Raw genomic sequence first — 20,748 nt, 5'->3', positions numbered from 1 at the left:
GTGTGATATGAAAATAAAAGGTAGATGCCACCTGGAATATTTAGCCTATCAAGCTACTAGTCAAAGGTATCCAAACTTTGCAGGAAAGCAAGTCAATATTTGTCCGGGAAAAGTAGAGTTAAGAATGAAATGCCACGAACCTTGATTAAGCTCATCCTACATCAACATATTGGGCACTTACTAAGGTAAATGATTATGGAACTGATGCTCAAAGATATTAATGTACCTGAGGTTATGAAATGGCCAGAAACAATACTAGATTAGAATCCATTTGTATCTGATTCCAAAGCCCACTCATGTGATTCAGAAAACAATACCTTCTCTCTGCTATAGGTCAAAGCAAAAGCTTTTAGAGTCAAATGATAAAGATAACTAAGGGGAAAAAAGGATTGTCATACTGTGTTACCTACAGGTCCAGAAAAAGTCATGCCTTTATTTGTCTTAATAGCTCAATTCGAGACCTCAATAACTGGTAAATTTCTATTCTTCTTTAGAAACTGAATTCAGGTGCCTCTCTCTGTTACAGCTTCATTGACCATTACGAGATAGTGTTTGCCATCCCATCTTTGCAAACCTAGCAGAAGTTGAAAGAAAATCTGTTCCAGTAGCCTGGCAACAAACTGCTACAGGAGGCATCAGAGTGGTCCATTAGTCTTCCAAACATTTAATGAGAACCCAGTAGGGCCAAGCTCTCAATCTGTTTGATACTAGGAAAACTGAGTTAAAAGCCACAAGTTCTCCCTTTAATGAATTTTAGACAGAGTTGAGGAGACAGATGGTAATGGGCTGCAATGGCTCATTGATATCAGAGAGTGGTACCAGACAGTGCAGGCTTGGGCACGGGGCAAGGCAGGGAGGGAATCAGGGCCAATAAAATATCCAGTGCTAGGACAGATGTGGTCATAGTGAGGTTAGAAGCATGGAGTAGCATGCAGATGCACAGTCGGCTTGAGGAGGTGCTGAGAGCAGGTAACAGGACCTCAGTCTCTTCAGTTAGGCTCAGGGTCCATCCTCTGTCAAGCCCAATAGATACCCATTTGCCAATTGGAGAACAACAATGTAAGAATGAGGCCTCAAAAGCCAAGTAGAAGTCGAATTTTACTAACTTATTGCATCTAAAATACTAGAACTCTTTCAGTTCCGATTTTATGTCATTGTGCTCTGAGGAAGTGAGGGTAGAATCCAGGGACATTCGCTTTGGGAAAGAACCGCAGAGGTTGGGAGTTATGAGGGGCCAACATAAAGGTAATAAATAAATTTTACATTCATTATACTTCTAAGAATTTGTTTGCAAACCTGTCAAGTCATAAGCAACTGTAACAAAAAACCTGAACAATTTGTGACAAAAGATTACAAGCATTCAAAATACGTAAATAATATAATGGTCTTAAAAGAAAATTACCTGTGTTGACGGTAAAGAAAAGAGGAGAGGGGAGGGGAAGATGTGGACAGGACCCAGTAAAGGGTAGAAAAGAAGAGGAGAAAAAAAATAAAAAGGGGACTATGATAGAGAGAAGAAAAAGAAAGAAAAAGAGAAAAAAGAAACACTTCTACCCTTCTCTTTTGTAAACCATCTGTGAACCACTGCATTTTCCTGCCTCCCAACTTTAGCAAACTTGGCTGGGGAGATGGGATACAAAAAAGGCATTCTCAGGATTCCTTCACTGTGGCCAAACAGGTTTGATCATACAGCGTGATATTCATGCACATTCCTGATAACTGTGTGACATACAACAGATGATTGTTGAAGGACATGACAATCTACAAAACTAAATAAACAGATGAATAGAGCTATAGATAGATAAAGTTATCCCAATAATACAATGGTAAATTCTAGAAATTCTAGTTCACCAAATTCCTCAAGCAAAAAAATAAAATGTATTTCCTGTACATTGTTAGCAGTAAAATACACAGATTTCAGTCATTTCATATTTTAAATTGCATACTTAAATAAACTTATGTAAATGTTAAATAGAAAATCAGTGCTTGGGCTTCAGGATGCCTTTCTGTGAAGCTTGGGTTTATCATTTCCAAGATAAATAAACTCAACCACAATAATCACACCTAGTAATAACTAATATTTACTTTAATCATGCCCACTTACTCTTTGTTAGGCTCTGTGCCAGACACTTTATATATATTAACCTTATTGCAACGTTCCAATGGTAGAGATATCCTTATCTTCCTTTATAAATAGATAAATAGGGAAATTGAGACATAGAGAAGCTAAATAGTTTGATGACAGAACTGGAATTTACACATAGGTTTCTCAGACTATAAGGTTTTGCTCTAAAACTCTCCACTTTCTGACTCCACTACAATATACTGCCTTTTGCTCTGCTATACTCAACAGTATCCTATATTTGCATAAAGGTTAATAGTATATAAAATGCCTTTTCAGACTTTGACTCATTTGATCCTTATAACTACTCTATGAAACAGGCAAGACTTTGTTGTCTTTTCCATTGTATAGGTAAAAACATTGAGACTCAGCCAGGTTAAGCAGCTTCCAAGGATCATTAATACATGGCAAAGTTAGAACTTATCTACATCAACTTACGTCTATGTCATCCAACTTCAAGTGCAAAGCACTATCCATTGTACCAAGGTTTTTTCCATCCTACTTTTTCTGGGAACCAGCAAGATATGTCTTCATACTGCTAAACTACTTGTTGAGAAATTTAAAAATAAGGATCAGAGAAAGACATAATGCCTGCTGGTTGCCTTAAATTATCCCCCCTTCCTACTTCCTGCCATCTTAGATTTAAATAGCAATCCCTATATAATAGGGAGCTGTAAGTTTGCCTATTTTGCACTTGACAAAGGAAGTTTTTGCTAAAAGCGTTGCTTGAAGGTCCAGAATTTAACCATATATCATTGAGTTACTATAATTATTTGGAGGGATGTTGAATCTAAGTATTTGAAATCATGCTTTAATCACAATTTGCATGAAAAACAAATGTGGTTTTCAAAACACTCCAAACAATCTGACTTTGCTTGATAAATATTGAACCAAAGACCAAGGAAACATCTTGCTCACTTTGCAGCTTCCTACTTTTTGCCCCCTTGTCTTCTTCTGCAGTTTATTGTGAGTTCTCTTTTAATTTATTAGTTTAGTGGTTTCAGGTGGACTTCTCTGATGGCGCTATTCAAATCTTGGGGCCTCTCTACCACTCTGTCCCAGGATCCCCACCCAGAAGTTTTATTTGTTTCCTGTTTGTCTTTTGGGGCTCTCCACCCTGTTGAGCCTTCTTAACACCACTCACTTCACCCCTTGTGATCCTGCTGCTCCAAATCTGACTTCCAAAGTGAGATGCTGATTCCCAAATCCTCCTTCGTTTTTCTCCCCAAAGACATCAACGTGCAGTTCCTTTTCTTTTCGAGGTTCAAGGGTTTTACTATTAATACTAACCACAAGGGGGAACAAAATGGGGAAGACGAAACTAGCCATGGCAAAGTTGTACATCATACAATGTAGTTCTAATTTCTTAACTAAAGTTCTGAGGTGGCAAATGGAAGCCTCCGTGTACTCTCTGCTAAACAAAGCATAGCAGTAATTCTCAGAAGACTACAAATAAAGGGCCACTGACCCCTTAAGTCCATTGATATCCTAGCACCATGAGGATTGCTCCTCCAGTCCAATTCAAATATAACCATTTAATCATTTCTGAGCAGGGGACAGGTCATTTACTCACCCTTCCCCCTGCCCAGCTTTTTGTATACTACCAAGAAGAGTTCTGTATAATAAACATATCCTTTCTCACACTCAAATCAATATTCAGGCATCCCCTCCTTCTTTCTCTTAAGCCAGTGATACAGCTACCAGTTTGCTGCCAGACATAGCTGGAGACAATAAGGTGTGAGGAATAATCATTTCAGGTCCTATACATCCCCCTCTCTTTTATGGGCTTCCAGTTCTGTCCCTGTATGTCACAGGTCCCAGTATGACATAAGTATGGAGATGCCACAGACACATTTTGGGGACACCTTCTCTGTGCAGAGCTCGCCTTCACCAGCTGCCTACCATACCACCACCACTGATGCTTTCTCCCTCATTCTTTTTCTGGGGAGAAGAGGGCTCTTGAAACCTCTTGCCCATGGGGTGACCAGATCATCCAATATCTTTAGGTCCAAGGCTCACCACTCAACTTGCTGCCCCAGGACAGAATTTATCTAGACATCTTAGGGCCAAGGCTCCTGGAGGAAGTAGAAATCCATGCCTGCCAGATTCCTGGCAGTAGGAAAAATTGCTGCAGATCCTTTCCTCGGTAATAGTCCCTCTTTCTAGGCTGAGAAATATTATGTTTCAAATTAAAATAAAACAGAGAGATAGATGGATAGATAGATAGCTAGACAGATAAAACAAAAAATAAAAAGGGGCAGGTGCAGTGGCTTATGACTATAATCCTAGCACTTTGAAGGCTAGGGTGGGAGGAACCCTTGAGGTCAGGAGTTTGAGACCAGTCTAAGCAACAAATAAGACCCTGTCTCTACAAAAAAAATTAGCCAGCGGTGGTGGTACACACCTGTAGTTGCAGCTACTAGGAGGCTGAGAAAGGAGGATGCCTTGAGCCCAGGAGACTTCAGCGAGCTATGATGACACCACTGTACTCTAGCCCAGGCAACAGAGTGACACATTGTCAATAAATACATACATACATAAATACAGAAATAAATGCATAAATAAAACAATATGCTCTTCCTTGCCTCAGAGGCAAATTTGTATTCTTAATAAGTCCCACAGGTGGAAGGACACTTGATCATAGTCACATTGAATTCCCAACTACCTTCCCCAACCACTTCCCTCACAAATGGATTAGGGAGGAGCAGTCTGTGAGAGGAGCAGGTTGGCCAGGGTGACCAATCCAGGAGGAGAAGGAAAGACTCTTATTAAAAAAAAAAAAAAAAAAAGGATAAATACTGCCAGAGAGTCAAGTGCAGCTAATCTTCACCCTCATTTTCTCCTTTCTATAGCACAAACCATAATTAATCAAGTACTTTCTTGAAGAATGATTGTTAGATGGAAAGGGACCTAAGAAAGCATTTGTTGTCAGCATTATGCACTGCAGACCTTAACGTAGTCAGGTTAACAAAGTACCGTTACATGAGCCAACAGCGATCTTTTTATTTTATAGAATCCTGTCTTGTGATTGAGTGTCATGGGATTTACTTGTGATGCTTTGACATGGTGTCTTCAAAGCTGAGGTGGGGGTGGGCTGAGGAGTATTGAGAATATAGCATTTTTGTTCAAAGAACTACAGCAATTCCATCTTTCCAATGTTTTTATGATTTGCATTACAGTGGACCAAGATAAAACAAGAGAAGAGCCAGAAATCTCCTCTCCAAGAGTGGACAGTTGGAATCAATATATTCCTGAAATATTTTGTAAGAGTGGTAATTAAGAGAGTTTCACTCCGGACTGTATGCATTTGACTGTTTCTTCATAAATTAAGATCAGTGCTAGTAAAGACAGATTACTTTCTATTTTTCTTTTGGTGTTCTTATTTTCTGTTCCCGATTATGGAATTCAAAGGCAAGCTTACATGATATCCTTACAGCAACCCTGGTTCTAGTGCTTTACAACAATTACCTGTGCAAATACATGTGCACATTGTGTGTGTGTGTGTGTGTGTGTGTGTGTGTGTGTGTCAGACAGAAAGAAGGGAAGAGGGAGAGAGAAAGAGAAGGAAAGAGAGAGAGAGAGAGAATGTATTTTAGCACTGGCATGTGCATCTCAAGAGTTTTATTCTTCATTCTTCATTTTATTTATGGTAGCATCATTAATATTACAAAAACAGTAAACTGGCATAGGTTTCAAACATACAAACTTGTTAACGGTATTCTGCAAAGGGACAATACCAGGATCAGAGAGAATACCTCTTGCTCCAAATACAATTTTACATTTTGAAATATGATTTACTTTCTGAATTTCAGCCAGGCAATTACCATTCACAAATATTTCAAGTGGGAGAAATGAAGTGGTTGCTACTAGTCCCATAATTTGGAATTGCTACTAACATATTTTACAAATAATCTATTTTTCTGCGATTCTTTTTAAGAAAATACAATAAAATCTTAATATTTCTGCATTTCAAGTCTTATTGTCAGCTTTGCTGATGCCTGCGACAAAACTGTGTAAGTGGCTCCCTCTGGTGCTGCCACTAGTGTTGGTTTTTTATTCACAGCTACAGATGTCAGCCAGATAAGGAGTGAAAGGTAAGTAGAAGTCCTCAGGGCCTGCTTTCCTAGAAATGTCTCTTGGGACAATTCCACATGGAGTAAGAATAGATAAGGGGTAAGATTTGAGGTTAAGAGGAGAGAGATGGGCATTTAGTATCTTCCTTGGCCTTGTTCCTTCACTTTGTATATACTAAAGGAAATTGCAAAAAGTAAAAGAAAAGTCATGTTCACTAAACCCTGGCTAATATACCCCATTCTTGTTACTGAATACTAATCACCTAAGACAGTACTTAAGTACTACTTCTAATGGACCTCAGCGCGACCATCAGTCACCAGCCCAGCACTCCACTTGACCTGTGGCCTACATAGCAGTGATTAGAGTGAAAGTAGGATCATAAAAAGCCTGTTCCAAGTGGCAACTGAAGGCTCTGGAACAGCAGTTCTGAATGGCAGTAGTGGAGGAAGCTGGCAAAATCTTCTGTGGCTGTGATCCATAGTTTTCTCTAATGACCACCCTTTCAATATAAGTCTAACCCACAAACAGCCAATGTTTGAAATTTAGGCTCTATCAGGAAATGATACGACTGCTAGGTCAGTCACCACAGTATAAAGCCACGATGATTAGTTTATGGAAATCTGTAGGCCCTCCCACGTTGATCTTGTCCTCTTTTCTGCCCAAAAAGGCAGCACATCTTCCCTGCTATATTTCTCCAAAGCATGGCACAGCCTCCACCACCAGCCAGAATGTTAATGCATTATCACTCTGTACACTGAGAAAACAAGTGACCATATGTAGCCTATGCCAGCGGAGCTGTAACTGTGAAGAACAATGGCTCTGAGTCAACAACAGAATTAAACTACTCCCTCTTGTGAAGCTCTTCTGAATATTTTAAGTGTTGCCTTGAAAGTGTGGGATTATGTGCAAGCATAAACATTAGCTTAATGCAATTTTTTTTGGTACAGAATATGCCAGAGTTTAAAAATCAGAATTAAAATGCAGAAAATAACTTTGGGATAAATTTAATTTTTTTCATGTGTGATTAAAACATGATTGAAGTGGCATACTTTATGTATAATTAAAGTTGCTTTGTAATTAAGAGATTTAAGCATGTATAGAAAATGATACAGCTTAGTTTGGAGATTTTACAAAGGCGCCTATTAAACACTCACTCCCTAGCAAGCCTATGACTCAAATGTTTTCACATCCTAACACTGATAGAGTTCTTGGATTTTTTTAAAGCTGCCGATTTCACCATTTCTAAATGCTTTATCCCTCCTTCCATGTGCTAGTGAAATAAAAACAGCCCTATCTTCCCTGCATTAGCCAAAACAGGAATGTAGAATACTATATATCTTAACCTCAAAAGCTCCAGGTTAAAAAAGAAGGATCGTAACAATTTGAGGCAGTGTTTGACTTCACTGTGCCTAGCCTATGTCTGACCTAGTACTTAGAAGATATGTGATAAATGGCTATTAGTAGGTGAGCACAGTGTGTTTGTGTACACCTGGGCAGTGTTATCACAATAATACAAACACTTTTTTAGGTGTCATTCAAAAGTGCAATAATATATTATTTTGTTTAATCCTATAACAGCCCTATGCTTCTTTGGAGTTTTAAAGAAGACTGGTGAGGAAATGACATTCAAAATTAGAATACCAGGTCTATTCCTAGTATATTTTTTACAGATAGAAAAACTAAATCAAAGAAAGGTGAAGGCTACACAGAATCATGCATTTTAGTATTAACTTAGCAGCAGTACCACCAACTGAGCTAAAGAATGAAGGAGAACAAGTTTGTTTTCCTTAGTCTTGCTTATTTTTCCCAGCCCCTTTCCCATGCCACAATTATTCAACCTCCCACTTTCTCCAGGGACTGATTTTTAACCTCTCTATAGACCCCTAAAACATCCTCCTAGTAAGGCTTCTAGTAAGCATCTGGATGAAACTAGTCTTGATCTGCCCAGCAATGATGTTGGTTTAAATTGATCTCCCTGGCTTTCCTCCTCAATACCTGTCCATTTTGTGTTTCATTCTTTTTCCAAGTATCACATAGGGGAGGGAAACACTCAGACAAACGGATTCATACAAGACCGTTGGTTGCTGATATTTGCAGTTAGAAGGCCTTTGCAATAGTTCAAAGGTGAAATGAAAAAGTTTAAATTTGGGTTCTATTATAGTTTTAAGTACAGAAAAGATGCTATGTAAGAGAAGTTGTTGACTGACTACAGGCATGGAAACAGGGGGAAAGAAATAATATTCATGAGCATAAGCAAAACAGTACACAGACTGACAGGTGGATGCTGGATTTATTTTCCTGGTGGCCAGGAACACATTTTTCCAGTGTCTTTTCCCTTTCTCATCTATAGTATGTAACATGAATAACTATTCCAAGAAAAGGTCTTATTTCTTCCTATGGATTCTCATATCAGGCATTCACCTGTAATTTTCAATTAAATCAAATAGATACACATTTACATACATACGCCTATGTGACTGTTTTGCAAGCTTAAGTGTAGCAGGAGAAATAGGGATATTGCAATCTTAAAGATGCTCTTTTTACTGTATCTCTCTGATAAATTATTACATATCTGGTGATTATGTCTTCTTTCTGCCCTATAGTAGCATCACCCCACTCTCTTGTTCTTCTAAGGTTTGTATGGTAGAAAGAGTACCCCATGAGGAGAGACTGTTCTGTGAAATCTCATGCTTCTTTGGAGTTTTACAGAAGACTGGTGAGGAAACGACATTTAAAAATAGAATGCCAGGACCAGTCCCAGTGTCTTTTTGACTGGCAGAGTTGTGATGCATCTATTTGTGAGAAATTATGGCCACATTTATGGAATTCCATAGAAAACATGCTAATGCTCTTCTGACTGATTCCCTCTCTAATCCCCAGATGCTGGTTATTCTAGCCACTGACTCCCAGAATGAGCTGCTGTTTTTATGGAGAGTGGATTCAAGGAGAGTCAGGAGGGATGTGTTGATTTCATGCACAATTTAATAGAAACAGAAGAATATATTTCACTGGAAATTGCACCTCTCACACCTTAGAAATGTTACAATTTTTTAAGTGATGGTAAGTATGAGCACTGGATGTTAAAAGATAGATTAGCACCAATAGAGTCTCTCCCCTTACGCAAATGGGGCATTTTGTCTTGAAATCAGCAAGTCAGAAAGGACTGCTTGGTGTACTGTGTTGAAAAGGAGCATAGGAAAGAAGACATTCTTTGTGAGGCAGAGCATTTCTAGTACTTCCTCCGGAGAGAGTGTTCAGGTTAGAAGCCCACGTCTAAGCAGGTTTGTGATAAGAAGAATATCCTCATTTGATGGCAAGTAATTAAATGATCTCAAATTGATTCTGCATCAACCAGTTATATGCACAAACATATGCTCAGAAAGTTTTATTTTCCATTTTAAATAATTTAATTTATTTTCTAGTAGAAATCATCTTATGGTATGAGTAACATGAACTAATTTTTCTGAGGACAATTTTTCAGAATAAATACATAATTGATATTTCCAATCTGCAGAGGTCCTAGGCCAAAATACTGAACACAGAATAAGATATTATCATTTCAATAAGCATCTCTCTTTCCTTTCTACAAGAGTATTTCTCAATGTGTGAGAGAGTGTGTTTATGTTTAATTTGAAAAATTCTAGCATAGCCAGTTGCCTCTGCTACATGTCTAAGTCTTAATTTTAGTTGCTTTTACTCAAGCAATGCTTTGCTCCCTCTTCTCTATTTATTCATATCCCACTCTCCATCAAGTAACACCTCTTCCACTAAATCTCCCTAAAAATATAACTTCCTTTTCTATCAGTTCTGGCAATTATTGCTTATACTTCTAAACTTCTAATTACAATATAATCATGATAATTTATAAATAAAATACATGTTGCTTATATATGTATTACTGTCCTGTAAATAAAATTGATGCATGAAAGCATTATGTGAAGACCAAGATGTTTGAGTCTGAACTTTACCACTGTATAAATCAGACAAATCATTTATTTTCTTTGTCACATGTAAACTTAAAAAGTAGGCCTATAATTGTCTAAAACCAACTATGGCCCTTCCAGCTTTTCAGCTGAAAAGACTACTAGAAATTTATTGGAGTTTTTAGAAATTGATTATTCCATTTTACAGTATATTTTACAGAACCCTTGATGTCAAAAATCACGATTTTTCCCTTTCTGTCATAAAAAAGTGATTACAATTATGAATATAATCTCAGAACCCCATTTAATGGTCTAAGACTCTAAGCCATTAAATAATATTCTCCATTTTAAAAACTAGCATCTTGAATATTTCTCTTATGGACAAAATGACTCAAGTAGAGGAGTAAAATAATGTAACTAATAATTCAATAAAACCTACTTTCTTGCAGCAATATTATCTCTATATTGTATGCTTTTTGATACTTTAATTGTATTAAAAGGGAACATCAGTAATACCTGCCAAAATAAAAAGTAAAGGATGATTTTCTTTACGCCCTATAAATCAACTCGCCTTTTTTAGCAAAGCAGGTAGGTGAGAAGCAACACAGTATTTTCTCTGTGGTGCCATGCAACAATGAGAGAAAGGAGAGTGGCACACCTCTGGAGAGCTTGTTATTCATCAGAAAGTAAGTGCCCAGCTTTCTGACCACTTAAGAGCAGTGGCAATTTTCAAATACAATACAGGGAAGAAACACTGTTGTCTGTGGTATTGCACAGTAAGAACTGTCAAGACACATCCACAAATAGTAGCATCTGACTGATCCAACCATAGATTTCTCTTTCTTTTTTCATATATATATATATTTTTTAAATCAGTGGTATGTAGTTCAGTAATGATAAAATTAAAGAGGGAAACTTCATTTTTACCTGCCAATTTTCTCTTGCCTTTTACTGATAACTTTCTTTTTAAGCAGAGCGTTTATATATAGTGATAGTTAATTCCTTGTACAAGTTTTCTTTGTTCTTGGTGGAAAATGCATTTTCTTCTTGCCTCTTCCCACTTTCATATCCTTTATTTGACTGTGATTTATTCAGTAATCTTTCTCATCCAGTATGTTTGAGGAGAAGAGTTCCTAAATCCTAACTCTGTTCTGTCGAACCTTCTGCATTGCTTATAGTTATTTTAAAGAACAAATAAGATAGGCATAATTCTACCAAAACATGTAAAATATTAGAGCCATACATTATACAATAAATCTTAAAGTTATATAACATACATTACATATTTTAAGCCTACCACCAGTTTAAAGTACATTTCTGTACTACTTTATATTTATATAATACCAGCTTAAAGTATGTAAACATATTATTATTAACATTCTTTATTTCTGATTATCTTTACCCAAAACAAATTTTAGATCCAGAAAACACATTTAATTCTAATTAGTCCTATCATACATTTAAAATGCAGAAATCACAGCCTAGAGAGTGGAAGGGAATTACAGGCAGTGACATAGATAGTTATTACAGGAGTCTACTCCACAGACAAATGTCTCTGATTCCTGGTCTAGTTCTGCTTCTTTGTTTTTTGGTTGATTTGTTTTCCTCCTACCTTATTTCCCTCTGGAAGGTCAGCCACATTTTATATATTGCATAATGGGAGGGCAAGTAGAGAATTAAAAAGGATAGAATTAGATTCTAATCATACTCTCTAAGAATTATTTAGCAATTATTATCCAAATTCTCTTATCTAAATGCTTAGAGATTAATTAGTTTAGTTAATTAATTATCATTATTGCATTAGTTTGTTTTAAAAATAAGGATATGTGTATCATTAAAGTTGCCATATCTCATTGACTCTGATACTTTTAACATCTCTGAAATCAGGATGCATTTTATAATTCCTTATGGCCAAGCAGTAGTGGAGACATAGTTGCATAGACTATGCATGTAAAAATTGTTTGTATTCCTCTTGGCATGACCAGACAAACACCACTCCTGACATTTCAGGACAATTTAAGGAAGGAATATGAGTCCTGGTTGTCATCTGAAAATCTTCTGCTGTCACATTCTAGTAAAATCAACAAAACACCAGTATCAAATCATTCAGAAAGTATCAGCTGCTTGGAATGAAGTTCTGAAGACAATCACCGAGCCCTCTTAAGAAATGAGCATCACCAACACATACAGATTATTGTGTGGGAAAACATGGCTGTGGATAATGCGTCGAGAAAGGATTCAGAACAGTGATATACTGAATAGGATGAAGTTTTTTGAATTCTTAAACCAATGTATTTTGCTAATATTGTATACTTTTTAAGCATGTACAGGATTGATATATGATAAAAATCTGTATCTATTTAAGTCTAAAATTGTTCTATATGGTAGTATAAAATAAAAATTCTAAGTGGCAGGAAAGCATGATGGAATTATTTAATTGGGGTATTTCTTCTTTCTGCAGTATATGAAAAACAATGCAGCCTGTAATCAGTGCTCCTTAGTTTTGATGAAATATGGTATATTAAATATAATGAAACATTTTCTTCCTTAGGAGAGGCTTCGGGAACTTGTAGTGCCTTAGGCTCAATGCTGTGAACCATATTTATTTTACAATGGATTTGGTGAAGTACAAGGTACTACCCAGGTCCAGCTGAAAGAAGTCAGGTAGATGCTTAGAACACATACTCCCCTGATGGTCATCACCTGATGGTGCCCCCACTAAAATGTGGATCTATTTAAAACTCCATTTCACTACAATTCTGCTTTCAAATTTATCTTCCATTAAAGCAAAAAGGAAAAGCATCTGTTTCTGACCCTAAACACAGATGGAGTTACTAATTACCATTTTAAGTTTGATTCAAAACTCAGTTCCCCTGGAGGCGAGGAGCACAGTTCAGAGGTGGTTGCTCTGGGGCAAACGGCTTTAAGGCGTGGAGCTTTAAAAGTAGGGCATTGGCAATGGAACGACGAGACGCTCTGAAAGCACATTCTAAGATGCTGAAGGTAAACCAAGAAGAGAGCCCATGTCCACCACAAAAGTTGCTTTGAAACAGAGAGAGATATCAAACTCATTCTTTTCCAAGTTCATGGGTCTTTTACACTGTGGCTTTGGTGTTAAGCTTATGTGTTCAAGGAAAAAATTGTTGAGTAGCAATGAGGTTATTAAAATTCTAAGACTAGAGGGAAAAAATTGAAACACAATTGATATCTGTTCATATAGCTATATAAGCCTAATGAGTTCAGCTTTTTTATACTTTCTCTCACCTACACTGCCTTAGTTTCCCATCTGTCTGAAAATTATAACGTGTGTCTCCATCAAAATGACTCACATACTACTGGTATCTCCTTTCCCTGAAATCCTACTGCACTGTATTATACATATTGCCCCTCTCGTACCATAAACTCAACAGTTTATAGAACATGATATCATCTAATGATTTACAAATCATTTACAGATCATTTAAGAAAAGACATTTATTGAGTGACATGTGATAGCACCCATTTGTTTGTACATGTATTTATTATATTCTTCCTCATTTTAAAAAATAATTTGAAGCAGCTCATGACAAAAATCCCCCAAACAATCAAGTCTTGAAACAAAGTTAAAGTTTAAAAATGGATTCAAATAATAAAGCAGGGTAAAAGAAGATGATTAAGAACATCGTTTTCAACTGAGCACAAAACTGGCTCTGAGTTCCCATGAAGTCAGGCAAAGGAATGGAAATAAAGCCTTCCTTGTTTAAAGTAAGAGTCATAATGTTCAATGACAGAGATGCTCACTGGTATGTGAGCTGAAAATTAGATCCTTTCCCCCGACCTTCCAAGTAAATAAACCATTATCAAAAACAGAGTAGTTTTTATTTAGGCACAGCTGATATCAAGTCCTTCTCAAGAGAGTAACAGGTCAAAGGGTTCAGTCATTTCTCATGCTATCCCTAAATTATGATGGTGAGATCATGTGACAAACATAGACGAGGACATGTGACCATTTGGTAAGGAGGATATGTTCTGATTTAACCATGGTTCATATAATATGATAATATAGGTATAAATTGACAAGGTAGGGTTTTTAATTTAGACATGTAATGTGGCAAAATTTAGTGTTTGCAATTCTATGCAGAACACGTTGTTACATTTTCCAATTCTTCAGGTACTATTAAAATAAACCAACAACTCTCTCTCTCTTTCTGCAACATCATGAAAGCATGCATTCCACATCGGAAGCATGCAGCTTAATATATATACTATTTATATTCATGGATTCAAAGACTAATTATTTCTTGTGCATTTAATTTTCATTTAGGCATTGCATATTGTAAGAAATTTGAGAGTCATTTTGTTTGTGGAACACCCTATTAGGTGCCCTCAGTTCCAGCTATTGCCTCCTTCCTTCCAGTTAACAGAGCTCTAATTTTAAGTGTGAGGCAGCCATGTGCAAAGGGAAAACAGACCTCTCCTCTAGCCCCCAATGGACCAACCATGATTAATCAAAACCAACCACTCAATGCATTGTCTCTTTGACAGTTATTAGGCAGGAGTGAAATGTGGCAGAGTTTTAGTCAAACAGGCATAAAGGGAAGTTCACTGATAGCTCTGGGAAAAGTTTTTTTTCTTGATAAAAAGAGATATTTCCATGAGTGAGATGAAGACTGTTTTTTGCTTTTTGACTTGAGTGGGGCTGTGTGAAGAGGTGATTTTTGGTCCTTTGATAGCCATATTGTTTATCTTAATTCAAGGTGGGCAGTCAAGAGATTTACAGTGAAGTTGTACCAGAGCCAGGGCATCCCTGGACTGCTGAGTTAGCCAACCCTGGATCAGCACACTTTCAGAATCCTTGTTCTGTGAGATAAGGAATGTGTTTTTAGTTAAGCCCTTTAATTGGGCACTCTGTTACCTGCAGGCAAAAGCTTCCTAACAGACACCATCTTTTATATTCCTGTATTCTATAGAGTTGAGCAAAAATTGTCATTCAACAAACTTACAGGGAATAAAATACAAGATAAGAGGAAAAAAGTTATAATCAATCAGACAAAATCATTGGCCATCCACGGCAGTGTGAATATATTTTTGTAAGGGAGAATTCTTCTCTATAATAGAATCCAATAATACTTATTACCACATTGAGGTAGATAATAGAGCAACCCAACGTAAAATTACTATAATTCATGCTAACATATCTGTACAAGAAACTACTATTCTACCTAATGCCATCACTAGCATGTGATACATTTCTAAATATGAGCATTAGAAAGGAGTATTAAAATAACAGTTCTGCATTTTTATCTCCTTTGACATTTCTTACATGATTAACCACTATCTAATTTGTAAGCATCAATAGCAAACTCTATTGCTTTATTCAGTAAACTGGGGGAGATGGGGTGCCGTCTGAAAAGAAAAATGTGAGGAAGAGTAAGATGCCTCCATTCTGCCCAATTATTTTTCAAGTAAAATATCATCCAAAGGGGAAAAAAATCAGTGTTATCATAGCTATTTTATCAACATTTAACATGTGAAAAAATTACATCTACCCTCTTTTATGACTGTTCGTTTTATCTTTACTTTTTCTCCTTTCTGAATTATTTAGGTGAATTTTACATATTCATTTACTCTGCCATCCTGGGAAACACTACTAGTTTTCAAACCCAAATCCATTTCCCATTCTTTTTCCTTGCAGATTCTGATTTTGTTCTGGGTAGCAATATGCCACACTAAAAATATATCTCGCAACCTCTCAGGTACCCAGAAGTGGCCATCTGACACAGTCTGGCAATGATATGAGAATAGAAGGCTATGGGGAGGATTTCTACACCACAAAATAGACACATTGCTCAGAGAAGTTTTGTTTGGCCTCTTCCCCTCCTCCTCCTTCTCCTTCCTCTTTTTTTTTTTTTTTCTCATAATGGGTCCTCTACTATTTATTAAGCAAAAACCAAACAGATGTTCACCACCACCACAATGCAAAGAAAAAAGAGAAAGTAGGAAATGGCGAATTTCCTTCCTTCTGATTCCAGAGCAAGGGTCTCAACCTTAGGCAATTTTACCTCTCAGAGACATTTGGCAATGTCTGGAGGTATCTGGGTAGTCATGACTACGTAGAAGGGTGGGGCTGGGGGTGCTACTGGCATCTGGTGGGTAGAGACTAGAGATGTTGCTGAACAACGTACAATGTACAATATATTCCCCCACAACAAAGGCAATCATTTATCCAGCCTAAAATGACAACAGTGCCAAAGCTGAGAAATCCTGACCTAGAATACTCTGTTATCTTTTTCCTCTCCTCCTTCTTTGGGCCTTGAAAGGAGACACAAGGTTGGAGGCACAGCACTGACCTTATGACTATGAGAAGACAAGTACCAAGGTGAAAGAAGAAGTCTGATTGAGCAACTGTCTTCTCTTGACTTTCTATTTTGTGAAATAAAGCCTTATTTGCTTAATCCACTGGTAGGCAAGTTTTCTGTTACTTCACAGCCAAGTATGTTTCTAAGTAATACATTTATTATTCATTTATAGTCTACCTTATGTTCAGACATGAAGCTAAGCATTCTAATGAAATGACATGTTTTGTGACCTCTGACCACTCACTATCCAGTTGAGGAAGCCAGCCGTCCGGAGTGTGAAAGGTGGGCTCCTCCTGGTATGATTAATGTGTTGCAGGAGCTCGGAGTATGGATACAGGAAGGAAGCAGGGTGGTAGAGGAAAGACCACCTTAAGGAACTAAAATGTTTTCCTATCCTATCCTTGGTGTGTATGTGTGGAGGGGAGGGGCAAGATGGGGGACAGATCCATGAAGAAAGCTTAGCACTAGCAAAACATGGAAGCCTAAAACGGTATGTAGTGTTCGGGAAAATAGTAAGAGCCTTGTGAATGGCTGAGAGTGAACTGGTGAGAAGTGCCAGGTGGAGGGTGTTTCAATCTAAACAGGGAAGTTGGGGAATAGATTGTGGAAAGAGTTGAATGTCATTAGGGTTGTGAACATCAGCATGCAGGCTGTAAGGAACCATTAGCCATTGTTAATAAGAAATTCACAAGACCAGTTCTGTATTTTAGAGGAGAAAAAAAAAAAATACCCAAACCTCTGGTGGACTAGACTTGGGTGATTCCATCTACAAATAATTAAGATATAACTCAGGAATTGTATCTTCCTACTTATAATTTAATAAGATGGAAACAGGCATCAACCTTCACTTCAAAAAGAACTTTAAAAAGTGGCAAAAGTACATTGTTAAATTGTTGCAATTTTGAACATTACTGTTAATTCCAATTGTGTTTGCTTACAAAAACTACAAATTAAAATTTGTTAGGTAATTCCTGAAATAATTCCTTTGTGTAAAAATAAAAAAAGAATACTAGAGAAAAACCATTACTATGCTTTGTTTAAAATGTTAAAAGTTATTTGTTTTAACACATGGAAACCCAGAGAGATATTTCTTAATCGTAGCTACATCTGTATTACATTGTTTCACAAAAAAGTTGTCAATAACATTAAAATTTATGTGGAAAATTTTTCTAAATCCTCAGAGGCCTTAGATTTATCCCTGTATTCTCTAGTTCTAGCTACTTAATTATTCCATCAAAAAAAACCTAAATAGCTAATTTAAGGAAATTTGAAGGGAGGTATAGATCCTGCTATTGTATAACCATGTGAAAATAGTATAAATGGAATAAAATGTGCAAATTTCAGAGTTAGAAGAGACTTTGGACAGTGACTCAGGGATGTCATCCAGAGATGCATAGGGTGACCAAGCCTTCTAACACCCTACAAATGGGGCCAATGGCATTCATTGTCAGTTTACCTTCTGTGAGCGTATTTCTGCCTTCAACTTCAAAACAATTCAAACATATATATTTGAAAATATGTTATAACTAAATGTAAATGGAAATTTTCACAAAATAAAACTCCACTGAGGGAATAAAGAAAAGATTGACAGAAAGTATTTTGCAGGTGGAAGGAAGGAGACAACAGAAGGAGGGAACTAAAGAAGCTTTTCTTAACACACGCTACAGGAACTCTAGGATAGTCTGCTGAAAGATTGACTCCCTCAATTTCTGCTTATGTTAAGAGGATTGGAAAGACTAACTGTAGAATAGCAGGCTTACAGAAAACAGTTACTTCTTTTAATCAAACCATGTAATCAGAAGGCCTGAGTAATGATTAACTTCCACATTCTCTGTGAATCACTCAATCACTTGGCAGTGCAAATAGACTCAGATTTGTTCTCTGCCAAGGGCACAGTAAACTTATTTTTTTTTTGCATTTAACATTTAATATTTTAAATGCATGCATGGCCCTTGCTTCTGAGCTCATTTCTAAAAGCTAATGTTCTGCTAGGTTACAATGGCTGATAGAAATGCTGAGAAATCTTATCGGTTTAATACTCAAACATAGGTAGGTACACATGCCTTTCCTCAGTGACATTTTTATATCTATGATCCTCTTAATAATTAAGCACAATTAATTTTGAGAAATACATTAAGACCCTAATTTTCATGTACAGCATGAGAAAATTTAAGCAAAAATAGTCTTCTGTGGTTTCGGTATAAAAAGAAGGAAAAATGAGTATATTAACCACCTATAAAAATACAGAGTAATAGATACGGGGTTAACTATCTGAATTCCTGTTTCCAGAGTCCTGCATGTATCACTATGGTTCTGGAAATGCAAGAAGAAATAATATAATACCTTTGTGGAGGCCAACTCATCATGATTTAGAATAATCACAAATGAATCACATATGAATCAAATATAGTATCCCTCATTTCTATAACAACCAACCTCCTCGGGAATAAATTGTTTCCAATTCAAAAATCTCAGCCTAAAAATTTTTGAATTCACTGCAGGTGGTTTTTCATTTCTACTCACAAAGCATTGTGTCGAGGCCGGCAGGAGTCAGAGGAGAAGGGTTTAAATGTTTGGACTACCTTCTCTTCCCAGGAGAGTTTATTGCCCAATAATGCATAATATATTAGTTGGTCAACGCGGGGGATCTAGGGAGTGACATCGTGACTTGAACCACGCAGATCTGAAAACCACTTCGCAGGCAACGGTGTAGGGAAGAAGAGCAACTTTCTTATCCCTGTCAAACTAAGAGGCGGAACCAACCCCAGGACTAGCCGGAGGGCCTGGGGAGAGGAGAAAGCTGAAAGCAGCTCCTCTGCGCTCCGCCAAAGGTTCAGGCAAGGGTTTGCTTCTGGAGGCGGCATTGTTCCTCCATCTGCTCAGCCTCCGTGTTTCTCCAGGAAACCCTCCCCGCTTTCTCGTAATCTGTTCTTTCTTTCTTTTGTACCTCTCTGTCGATTTTCAGGCTCTTGGTCCCTGTGGTCCCAGGGCACAGTTCTAGAGTGAAAAGCTGCAGTGGCTGGGCGCCGCTCTAAGGATTTGGAAGCGACTGCACTCACTTGTCCGCCTGGACCCGGGCAGCCTTCGCACAGCACACTCGCTTGCTCCCTTCTCTCCGGGTCTCTCCGGCTCGCACGGGCTCTCCCGGCCTATCACCCACGCCAGCTCGCCTTGGCTGCCGTGTCTCCCCACGCCCGCTCCGCGCGCGCGGCGCTGCTGCCCCGGCGCGCTCTCCGCGCCGCCGCCGATGCTCAGCGCGCAGACTTGGCGCCCCCCGCACGCCCACAGGCCGGGACTAGGGATTGAAGGGTCAACCCGCGGCGGGGAGGCGGGGAGCAGCAGCCAGGAGAGCTGGGGCAAGTGGGGACCTGCGGGTGGGAGTGGGAGGAGGCGGGAGAGTGAGCCCAAGAAAAAAGAAGATGCATCTGTTCTGCAAACGCCAAGGAAGAAAGGACAGAGCGGGCAGGAGTGGAGCGGAGGAGAGAACGCCCACCGGGAGGGGTAGGCAAAACGGGCAATTTACAAAGTGGCAGGGCGAGAGATGCCGAGCGAAGAAGGAAGCAGGTTTGAGGGAGAGAAGGAAAAATAAGGGGAAGTTCCCACCTCTCCCCAAAGGTCGGGTCTGAAAAACGTATCCTCAGAACGAGGAAGTTAAACAGGGACTGGCCATGTTGTAAAGGGTGGATTGAAAAAGGAATTAAGTGTCATGTAGTTTTTTCTGTTTTTTTTTTTCTTAATCTAAGCTAGACTCGGCTTCATCTCGCTCAACTCTGGCAAATTACCCTACAAGTAAAATGAATTGGCTTTGTGAAGAAACGGAAGCTGAATTTCTTCCACGGTGTACACCTCCTGAGGTATTGGTTTGTTTGCTGGTTATCTTTCTTTAAAAAAATAAAATAAAATTGGGAGGTTCCAAAGAAACCATCCAGTTCATTAAAGTTCATTATTTTTTATTGCTTTTATTTTCATCAGAGGTTAGAGTGAGGACTTGGCACCTAGAGATGTTCAAAACAGTTATCTAGGTAGCATTTTTTTAAAAAAATAACAAAATTTATTTCCTAAAAACGCTAAAAAGGAGGTTTGGAAAACTCAGTTACTCGTCTGGGAAAGGGAGAAACACATTTAAGCTCTAATAGACGATTACACATCCAGCATCCTCCTCCCCCCAATAACCCAAAGGAATTGGAAAAGGGTTGAGTTTACCAAAGAGAGAGAGTAGGGCAGGGTTGGTGGAAGGTGGAGAAGGCGAGGGAGAGGCAGGGAGTAGGAAGTTGTCGGCAATCCCCGGGAT

General features: G+C 38.1%; 1 protein-coding gene across 1 annotated transcript in view; it reads right to left on the bottom strand.

Annotated features, from left to right (window-relative positions):
• Positions 1–19,018, bottom strand: part of NLGN1 (neuroligin 1) — a 1,153,390-nt gene extending 1,134,372 nt beyond the window's left edge. Inside the window, exon 1 of the mRNA XM_012640175.1 lies at positions 18,981–19,018. The gene's annotated coding sequence lies outside the window, so the exon portion shown is untranslated. The remainder of the gene's footprint in view (positions 1–18,980) is intronic.
• Positions 19,019–20,748: the final 1,730 nt, after the last annotated feature.

This window comes from Propithecus coquereli, unplaced genomic scaffold, assembly GCF_000956105.1.
Source record: "Propithecus coquereli isolate 6110/MARCELLA unplaced genomic scaffold, Pcoq_1.0 Scaffold15, whole genome shotgun sequence".
Lineage (NCBI taxonomy): Eukaryota > Metazoa > Chordata > Mammalia > Primates > Indriidae > Propithecus > Propithecus coquereli.
The sequence above is the reverse complement of the archived record's forward strand: the minus strand, read 5'-3'. Positions and strand labels throughout refer to the sequence as shown.